The sequence below is a fragment of the Aptenodytes forsteri genome, unplaced genomic scaffold, assembly GCF_000699145.1.
Source record: "Aptenodytes forsteri isolate BGI_AS27 unplaced genomic scaffold, ASM69914v1 Scaffold35, whole genome shotgun sequence".
Taxonomy (NCBI): domain Eukaryota; kingdom Metazoa; phylum Chordata; class Aves; order Sphenisciformes; family Spheniscidae; genus Aptenodytes; species Aptenodytes forsteri.
Genome location: NW_008795334.1, coordinates 1,568,360 through 1,577,905, shown reverse-complemented (window position 1 = coordinate 1,577,905; position 9,546 = coordinate 1,568,360). Strand labels below are relative to the sequence as shown.

The window sequence follows — 9,546 nt, the reverse complement described above, 5'->3', positions numbered from 1 at the left end:
GGCTGTCATTCCCGCCGCTCCGCAGGTTTATTGCGCTTTGGGAGGCGAGGGTCGGGTCAGGCTGACGGGCTGGTAAGTCCTGCTTTCCCTCCCTGGTCCCACGGTCGCGCTCTTTCTGTTTTTCTCCCACGTAGCATTTAATTTTCATTAGGTGAGGCTGTTGTGTGCCAGGATCCTTTTGGGGCGTACACAGCCTTGTCTCCCCTTGCTGCTCTGGTGGGGCTTGCCTTCAGTTCTGGTGTGCTGTCGTCCTTCATCTTCTGGAGGTTGAGCATCCGAAGTGTCTAAGCGAATGTGTCCTGACTACGATTGAGTTGCTTCTAAATCTATTGGTTTGGAATCTGTCACAGAAAACAATGTTTTGTGAAAGTGTAGTTTTACTGCATATACAGTAAAGTATACTGTATAAACAGTAAAACATATATATAGTAAAACATATACAGCAAAGCATATTGGATAAATAGTAAAACATATATACGTGTGTGTGTATATATATATCTGAAAATATGAAAAGTTCCCAGCTTCTCTCATAAAAGTTCTTTCCTGGTGGACTTGAACTGAATATTTCACTGTTTCCTTTCCCTCTGCTTGTGAATCAGTCAAGATCCATTGCTTTCATATAACTAAATTATCACCACTAATTATTTATTTAAAATGGAAGAATGAGGGAATTAGGAATAAATGTTGAGAGTAAATAAAAGGCTTTTAAAAGTCTGTATCGGAAATTGCTCAGAAAAGCAGTTTGGAAATTATATATATATATATATATACACACCCATATATTTTTAGAAATCTTCCAATTTATTCTGGAACAGGGAAAATTTCAGCATTCCAGAAATGAAAAAGGCCACCTGTTTGTCTGCAGCTGTCCCACAAAACAGCGTGGTGCTGCTGGCAACTAATAATATCTCTAACTTGCAGAAGTGCCACGCACTTGGCATTTTATTCAGCGTTCTGTGCAGACATACAGCTTGGCTTGCTTTTGTTTTCCCCGAGTTTATCTGTATATCTCATCCAGGCCATGTAGTAGCGCATCTGACAAATGATGGTTCCACAGCGATAAGCTGCAGGTCTGATTTGCAGCGTGGATACAGTGAGAATATTTTGTATACTATTGTGGCAGATGAAAGGAATGGAAGTGGGCCAAATTCAAGCTGTTTGCCATTGCATCTGATCAGCAGATCCTATGGAGAGAATTTGCCTGCTGTGAATATTTGATTCTCGCTAGCTTGAACTATCTTGTGTGTTGGCAGTGCTACTGTGTGAATTTGCGGTGGCTTTCCAGGGTGTCTGTCCTGCACAACTGCCAATTTCTGGGGCTTTTTTACAGGGTTCAGGATTTTGTGCTCCACATCATGTGTGAGGAAAATGACCTAATGCTATACAGTGAACACTTTTTCATATTTATAGCACATGGGTTATCAGTCTTCTAAAAACAGGAAAAAAAAAAAAGATTACAGGTGAGCAGCATATTATTTCGTCTTCCCTCCCCCCACCTTCATGGAGGTGTAACCCCTCTGCCTCCCGTTCTCTCTGCATTACCTGCAGGTGGTTGTCCTGGCAGAGTGGTTTTGTAGAGGTGAGTCGTGCAGGTTACACACCAGAAAGGATGAAAAGGCGATGGTGTTGAAATGCAGTTGTGAGAGAAGGAGCAGCTTTACAGTCCCTTCCTTCCCATGTGTCCTTCTGACTCAGGGAGTCAGTGCCCCACGCTCCTGTTCATCCTTCCCTGCTCCTCCCCAGCCCTTCTTGCTGGTTCGTGGCTGGCTTTGCCCGAGAGTTTGTAGTGTTTTGTGCGTTGGTTAATTTTTCTGTTCTGAAATTCAGCATAGCAAAACATTTACATTAATAACTTTTGCATTTCTAATACTTACAAGTAAATGACATTGCTTATAGTGCTGATCTAATAGTAACTGTCAGGACTCTGCTTAGGCAAGCAGAAAAGGGTTGGGGTTTAACCTATCAGTGTATCCCGTGCTTGTGTCCTCTGTCTGTCACCACACTGAAGCATTTGCCTTCTGTAAGCAGCCTATTTAGAGTTCATGTCATTTTATAGAGAAAACATAAAATTTTATAGATATCTATAGATTATAGATATAAAATTTTATAGACAAAAAATAGATAAAATTTGCAAAATAAATTTAGACTGTAATCTGTAAGCTTGCTCTTTCTCTGGGTGTACAAGGACAAAACCCAGAAGATTTTTCATTGAATAGTGGTGCGGACTGAAACCAAGCGGAGCCAGCAGGAGACAGTTGCATGTCCTCTGGGGCTGTAGGAAATGACGGGCTGACCAAATGACCCATCCTCCGCCTACTCCAATTCTGCAACTGCAGCAAGTAACCGCTCAGAGAGAGGCAATATCATCTCCATTTAATGTATGGAGGAAATGGTGTGTTAGTGCCTTGTAGGGGCTGCCAGAGGGACTGAATTCTAGTCGTGTGTCTTCTGAGACCACTGTAAAAGATACTGCCCTGTTAACTGAGGCACGGCAGCTGGCCGTGCTGCAATCCTTGCCATTGCAGTGTGACCCATTTGCACGACCTATTTAAGTCTGCCAAGTGGTAAGGAGCTGGACATGCACATTAGGTGTGTGTTTTCAGTCCCTTATTTAAGGTAAGGGTGTTTTATATATGTTGCTGCTTGTAAACTTGTTTTGTTGGGTTTTTTCTTTTTTAGTTTCTTAAACAGCAACGAAGAAGTGGCACTTTAGAATAGGTGACTAAAAAATTGTGTAGCTACAGCTAACAGATATGGAACTGTAATTTCTCTCAAAAAAATTAAGCAAAATTCTCTGAGAACTGAAGAAATCAGGACTTGGCCAATGGAAGGTGTAGTAATCCAGAGAGAAAGCTTTCCTGGGAGCTGGGTCTTCATGATAAGACGACTTTCTCCTTTTAGTGGCTTAGGAGTGGTGTTCTCCTGTGTCTCAATAGAAGTAACATAAAAATTTCAACTGTACTGAAGTAAACCAAGAAAAGTTTAGTTTTGCAGTAGTATGAGATACATTTTTGGCTTGGGGATATGCAGCCTGGGCAGGTTTACCTGAATACCTGTCATTTGAAAACAATTTCTTTGTTGGCCTTTTTTTTTAATCCTTTTAAACAAATTGCCATTTTTAGGACCATTGGGAAATAAAACTATGAGATTGTTAACAGAAGCAAAAACTTTCAGTGCTGACTGATTGCATCTTGTTGACATGCATGGTTATTTATGCCCATATAAGATACCAGCTTTCTGAAGAATTGTTTGGGTGATGGTGTTAGTGACTGTTGGCAAATGTTATTCTTATGATGACCATCAAAAAAAGCATGTACAAAAACAGGCACAGGGTGGTGACACTGTTTGTTTGGTTTGGTTTGGTTTTTTTTTTTGAGAAGTGGGCATTTCTTCATCAACAGAAGAACTGAGTTTCCAAACTACATGGCTGCCAAATGGCTGATATTTTTGTTGCTGCTTATCATAACTTGGATGTGAACTTTTGGCATAAAGATGGGTGCAATTAGTTATCCCCGGAGTTCCCCCTCCTTTGATTGTTTTCTAAACCTATTAGGTTACTGTGTCCTGTATATTCTGTATATTTTCGTTAGGAAATATTGTTAGGAACTTTTTTAATATTTTTGCATTTTTATTAGATTTACACATTGCTCCATCCACCATTTGGAAGTGACCAGGACTGTCCTCCATCAAAGGCTAAACACAAAAGTTATTCACATTGCAGTTGGAAAAATTATAATGCAAACAGTAAGCCAGATGGGGAGTTTTACAAGCATCTTTTCATGTCATGAATGATGCTGTCTCTCTGGGTTATGGGCTCTCTGCTCTCTCGACTGCTGTTCCTTTCCCCCTGGCTCCCCTCCAGAGCTGTTAAGTTTCAGCCAGGGAAGAAAGGGAGATTTGGACTCCTCTAAATTTCCAAGTCCGTATTTTTTTTGTGGTGTGGCTGGTGACAGCGAGCTTTGTGAGCGAGAGCGTTGGCATGCAGAGAGCTGCAGAGATTAGCATGCTGATCGCTGCGCCCCGACAGAATAAACAGGGTTGCTCTCGCCGAGCTGTGGCTGTGCCACCCAAACAAAAGCCTGGGAGCAGATGTGGGGAGAGCCCTGCTCACGAATCCTGCTCTGTCACGCAGGGTGGGCAAGAGCTGAATGCTGCCCAGGCTCCTCTGCTTCCAGTTTTTACAAAAAATTGAGGTTTCTGCCCCACGCTGTGCTTCTGCTCCTCTCTAACTCTTCACGTGGCAGCTTTACCTCCAGTTGGAGGTTTAAGAGGCCTCGGAGAATATCAAACTGTACATTGTATCCTTAGTTGTCCACACGTGTACCATTGCAGTTGCTGATCTAGCAACATATATATCTAAAAACTTGTTCTCTACTGACCTTCAAGATTTATCTGCATAAGAAAGGTTCACTGGTTCTATAAAAGGGGGGCAGTGTACATGCATATGTGTACGCAAGTATAAAACATATATTAAATGTACATGCACACAGACAGATTTATTCCCCTCAGTGCAAACCCATGTGTCATCACTTGTATTTGGTTTGAAAGAGGCTTATATCAGTTTGTGCTTAATCTCTCTTAGTTCTTGTTTTTTATTTTTTACACTCTGAAAAGTGTAAATCCTCCATAAAAAAGTGTTACAAAATAGGTGGTGTTTCTTCTTACAGACAGTGGTCACATAAAGTGTAGCTTCAAGCATTTTATTTGGGGAGAAGACACTTAGCTTTTTTCCCCAGTGGCTTCTGGCTGGTTAAGGTTGGAGAGGCAAGACACTGGTTGTGTTAATTAGGAGTAACTGGCTTGTTTGTATCGACATGCAAAATGTTTTCTGAACAAACTGCAAGCTTAAATGGTGGTGGGCTGTTTTATATCTACCCTTCCTGCTCCTTTCAGAAATCCAGCCTTTTCTTGTCTGCCCCGTAACACACTGAAGCTGTGTTGGCAGCCTACAGCAGTACATGGGGAAATTAGCAGGGCCTTTTCAGTTAAAGAAGTTGCCAACATCTGGGTTTGGAAAGAGAAAAGTCAACAAGCTTGTTGCAGTTACATATTTAAAATTAAAAAAAAAAAAAAAAGAAGTTTTGTTTCATATTTGGTTTTCAAACAGAACATTTACTGACTTCTTAAATTATGTGACTGGAAATGTCTTTGGTTCTTCATTTAACTAATGATACAACTGTTTGTGAGGTGTTGCTGAGTCAGGGAGAGGTTGGTTCAGTAGGATTATTTTTTCAATAAAGAAGAGTTAAAAGTATTTTATTTTTTTGCCTCATTTCAGGATAACATCATCTTATTCTTAAGAGGCTGCAAAGAGCTGGGACTTAAAGAATCTCAGCTTTTTGATCCTGGTGATCTGCAGGACACATCAAACAGAGTAACCATCAAGTAAGTACAACAGCAGTTTGCAATTAGCATGTTACAACCTCAGATGCATGTGATGCAATAGTAAATATTTAAGGATGAGCAAAAAAGGCTATAGAATTGTCATTTGTATAAAGCAAATGGGAAGCTGAGGTTTGGGAAACCCTCAGCGCTGGGAAGAATACATTGTTCCCTTCAACAGGCTTTCTCTAAGGGCTGTTATTTTTCCCAGAGAGATCAACCACAGCTCTTTTAAAATACTGTTTTAGTTAAGCAATGAGATTCTGTGGGACTTAGGGGTTTTCCTGAGTCTAAATTGATGGCATTCTTTTTTGTCTGTCCAACTAATGAACTATAAAGGCTGGTAGGGGGAAAAATCACAGCTCTGTTATTTCAGATTAAACTGTTTTGAAGATGCATTATAGGACATTTGTAGGCCTCTCAGACTCTACAAGGTGCAGACATGAGCACGGTCTGTTTATTTTCTAACAAACTATAGGTTGGGATGTGATACTTGGGCTGAGGATGTCTGTGTGAACTGGAAATGCCACAGTTTAGATACTTTTTCACCAAAGCCACACACCTACTACCACACAAATTACCACACACATATTAAGAGGTTCTCCTTCCTAATAACTAATTCATGTTTTTTGGGGGGTGAAGTGATTTTTTTAAAATTCTCCTTTCAATCAACAGCTTTTTAGTGATGGTATGTGCACATCCCTCACTGCAAAGGGTACTAGGTGCTTAGACTCCAATGCTTGTATTTTCAGCATTTCACCCCACAAAGTGATTTAAAATATAGATGTGAAACCAACACAGAAAGTGACTTGCCTAAGGTCACACAGAGCAGGCTTGAATCAAAGTCCATATAGTCATAGATTGAGGTCTTAAATAGGAACTGCTGTCCCTTTCAGGGAAAACTTTGGCATCGTGGACTAGAGGAACAGCAGCAGTCAAACTGTATTTTTCTCTCGTTTATATTAATGGCAATCAAGCTCCCCACCCCCCAAAAGCAAGAGCACCCCACACTTTCATAAAATTAACAAAATTTGTAATTGGTGTTACTTAGAAGTTTTCCTGAAATTTTTGGGTCTATCATGTGTACTATTAAAAAGTTACTGCTCTACAGACAAGCAAATACTGCTGAGTTGATTGAATGGCCTTGTTTCATTTGGCCAAAAAGATCACTAACGAAATCCTGGTCAGACATACCCATTTTAGAAAAGTATATGGAAACAATTTACTAAATTTCAGCGGCATTCTGTTTTTTTTTCCCTTCTGGCAGTGGAAGCTGGGCAAGTTTTCATGGTGTTCAAGCACTGTCTGGGAAAATTCAAAGGTTCTGAAAATGGAATTGGCCACTTTCCTTGTTTTAAGGAACGGTCTCCCACTTTTTGCTCCCTTCCAAGTTTCTGGCTGTAATATGAGGTTCTTCTCGCCTGTACATACCAGTGAGAGGGGGCTATGTAACGTATTTCTTGTAAATCTGGAAGTATTGCAATGAAAGAGGTTCTTCACGACATCCTGTAAAATCATGACAATGAGTGGCTGAAGAGAGTCGCAAAACAATCTCTAGTCTCCATATAAAACCAGAGAGAAAGGGTCTTTCTGATAAGAAGCCTTGATCTTTTGGGGTTGAGGATGGTGGAGTACCTCGGAGGAGGCAGGTTGAGAGGCTGGGACTAGCATGGAGCTCCAAGGAGAGCTGTCCAGCACGTAAGCAAGTTAAACCAGGAGTAATAAACTCTGCGGAGCTGGCTTGGCCCTCCGCTGAATATGATGCTAGATAGATGTGAAGTGTCTCACTGGCATGGATTTTTTTCCCCGTCAACTCTTTAGAGAAAGCAGCTGTGGAAATGAGCCAAAGGTTTTCTTAGCACTGTCCAAGTTCATGCTGAGTAACTGAGTTGAGGTGTACAAGCCAAGTCCATGACTGTTGTAGAGAAATATGTTCAAGACTGTCTTCTGCTAGCTAGTTCCCAAAGCATGAAGGTGATTTCCCCCACCACCACCACCTTTGAAGACTTTTGGGTTATTTTTTAAACATGGTAAAAGTGGTATTTGTTCTGTGGTAAAGGATGAATATGACATTATTGCACATGATTAAGATAATGACATTTTTAACCAGTTTTTTTCATACAGATGTTAATGGAAGTATGCATTAGATCTATTTTTTTTGGAACATTCAGCTTATAAAAGTTATGAGCTAGTGCTGTAAAGCATTTCTTCTTGACTTGTTAAGCAAGACTCTCTTCCATTGCTATTTTATAAAGAAAAAAATAGGACTGTTTTATTTTTCTTAGTATGTGGGTAATGGTGGATAAAATTTTGGCTTAAAAAAGATGTTATCAAAAATACTTCAGTTTAGTATTGCCTATATTTAGGCTTTTGCTGTTCTCGCAGATTTAAGTACATTTATTTTTGTTTTTATCGGGTAACCTTTAATGCTGGTGTGGGCTTACTGTTATAGTAGAAGGCAATTCCGTTATAAATAATCAGGAGACAATCTATACTAAATCTGAAGTGCTCTTACTTATTTTTCAGCACCTAAATGTAATGCACATTTCCTCCATTCTTTTTTTTAAGGCTTCTTTGCTGAATTTTGAAGTGGTGTTTATGTTTGTGCAAACTTTGTGTTTTGTTGTTTCTAACATAAAACTTCCACCCTTTGAAGGTAGGTGAAATTGAGAAGGATGCCAATGTTCAGTCTGAGTGCTCGAGTATACATTCAAAAAATAAATGTTTTCCACAGCAGGTTCTCTTGCAAGTGGCAGGATCTTTGTTGCTTCACCCATCTACTTTGTTCTTTGTGATGCTTGTTTCCACAGAAGCACCTGCTCCATGTCCTTAATGTTTGGTGATGATTTCCTCAGTCTCCTATGCATATCCAGTTGCTTCCAGAATCTGTACGGGTTGCATGATTTATCACAGAGCAGGATCTGACTGTTGGATTACTGCAGAACGCATTTTAGCAGTGAGGACTTCGGTCTTCTTTTTTGAAGAAATCAGCAATACTGTTTAAAGGAAATATTTTTGGCACTGCCCTACTTTACTGTGGGACCATTATAAACACATTTGCTTTTTGTACTTCCAGAATTCTAATTTAATGATTGAAGTAATGGTGACAAAATACTCCCACGTTATGAATAAATGAATGTGTGAACTACATCTTCTTAGCTTTCATGTGTTTCCAGCCAGCAGAAGCATTCTGCAGGCTTTTGTTAGGGAAAACGTGATCTGCTGCATACACGCTCTTGGAAAGTGTGTCTGCTTTCTGATTATTTTTTTTTTCCTCTTTTTGTGTGTGTATGTGCAACCAGGAACATTGACTATAGTAGGAAGCTGAAAAATGTAAGTACATCTTGGAAAGTGTGTCTGCTTTCTGATTATTTTTTTTTCTCTCTTTTTGTGTGTGTATGTGCAACCAGGAACATTGACTATTGTAGGAAGCTGAAAAATGAGTACATGACTTGACTTAGAGTATTTTTTTTTTGTCTGGTTAATCCTGTATTTGGCCTGAGCAAGAATTATGTCAGTAAAAACTTAGTACAGATGAGTATCGCTGAAAAGTTCTTCTGAACCTAACCAGGTTCTACTGCAAACTTTGGTAGAGCTGCTTATGGCAAAGCAGCCTTATGATAAAAATACAATGGAGAATGTTTGCCTCTGCTTAATTAAGGGATAAAGAATGGATCTCTGTGCTGTCCATCATGGTTTTCACTGGGAATGGTCTGACTCACCCATGAAGCTACGCTTTGGTAGCCTTTCATGAATATATAGGCATAAAGTAAATTTGCACAAAGTATTTAAAATGAGGCAAAATGATCATTAGATCTGGGTGCAAGTCTTTGCTGTCAAATTTGCTAGCTTTCTTGTTGTTCTTCCAAATAAATGAGTGTTTTCTCAGAAAGGCTAATTCCATTTAACTTTAATTTCTTGTTGATTGAAACTAATAGCAATGATATGGATCCTGTAATTGTTAAGTAGAAAAGAAAATGGCTAAACTTTGCTGGTCTCAGAGTTTGTTGTTATCCTAAAGCCTAGCAAGCTAGCTGTCCTTAGTCAGCTGTAAACTGCTATAAATTCATTTTATATTTAGCTCACATCCCTATAAACTGCTAAGAAATGCCAAGACCTTTTCCTAATAACTTTGCAACGCAGTAATCATGACTGCAGGTAAAA

The 9,546-nt window shown here is 39.7% G+C and overlaps 1 protein-coding gene across 7 annotated transcripts in view; it reads left to right on the top strand.

The window, feature by feature from the left end:
• Nucleotides 1-9,546, top strand: part of LIMCH1 (LIM and calponin homology domains 1) — a 115,948-nt gene that overhangs the window by 35,188 nt on the left and 71,214 nt on the right. For 6 of the 7 annotated variants that reach the window (XM_019472304.1, XM_009280130.2, XM_019472302.1 and 3 more), the window contains 2 exons: nt 5,279-5,385; nt 8,685-8,715. The gene's annotated coding sequence lies outside the window, so the exon portion shown is untranslated. Of the gene's footprint in view, nt 1-6; nt 73-5,278; nt 5,386-8,684; nt 8,716-9,546 lie in introns of those variants that run through there. The other variant, XM_019472303.1, reaches the window with a different exon arrangement.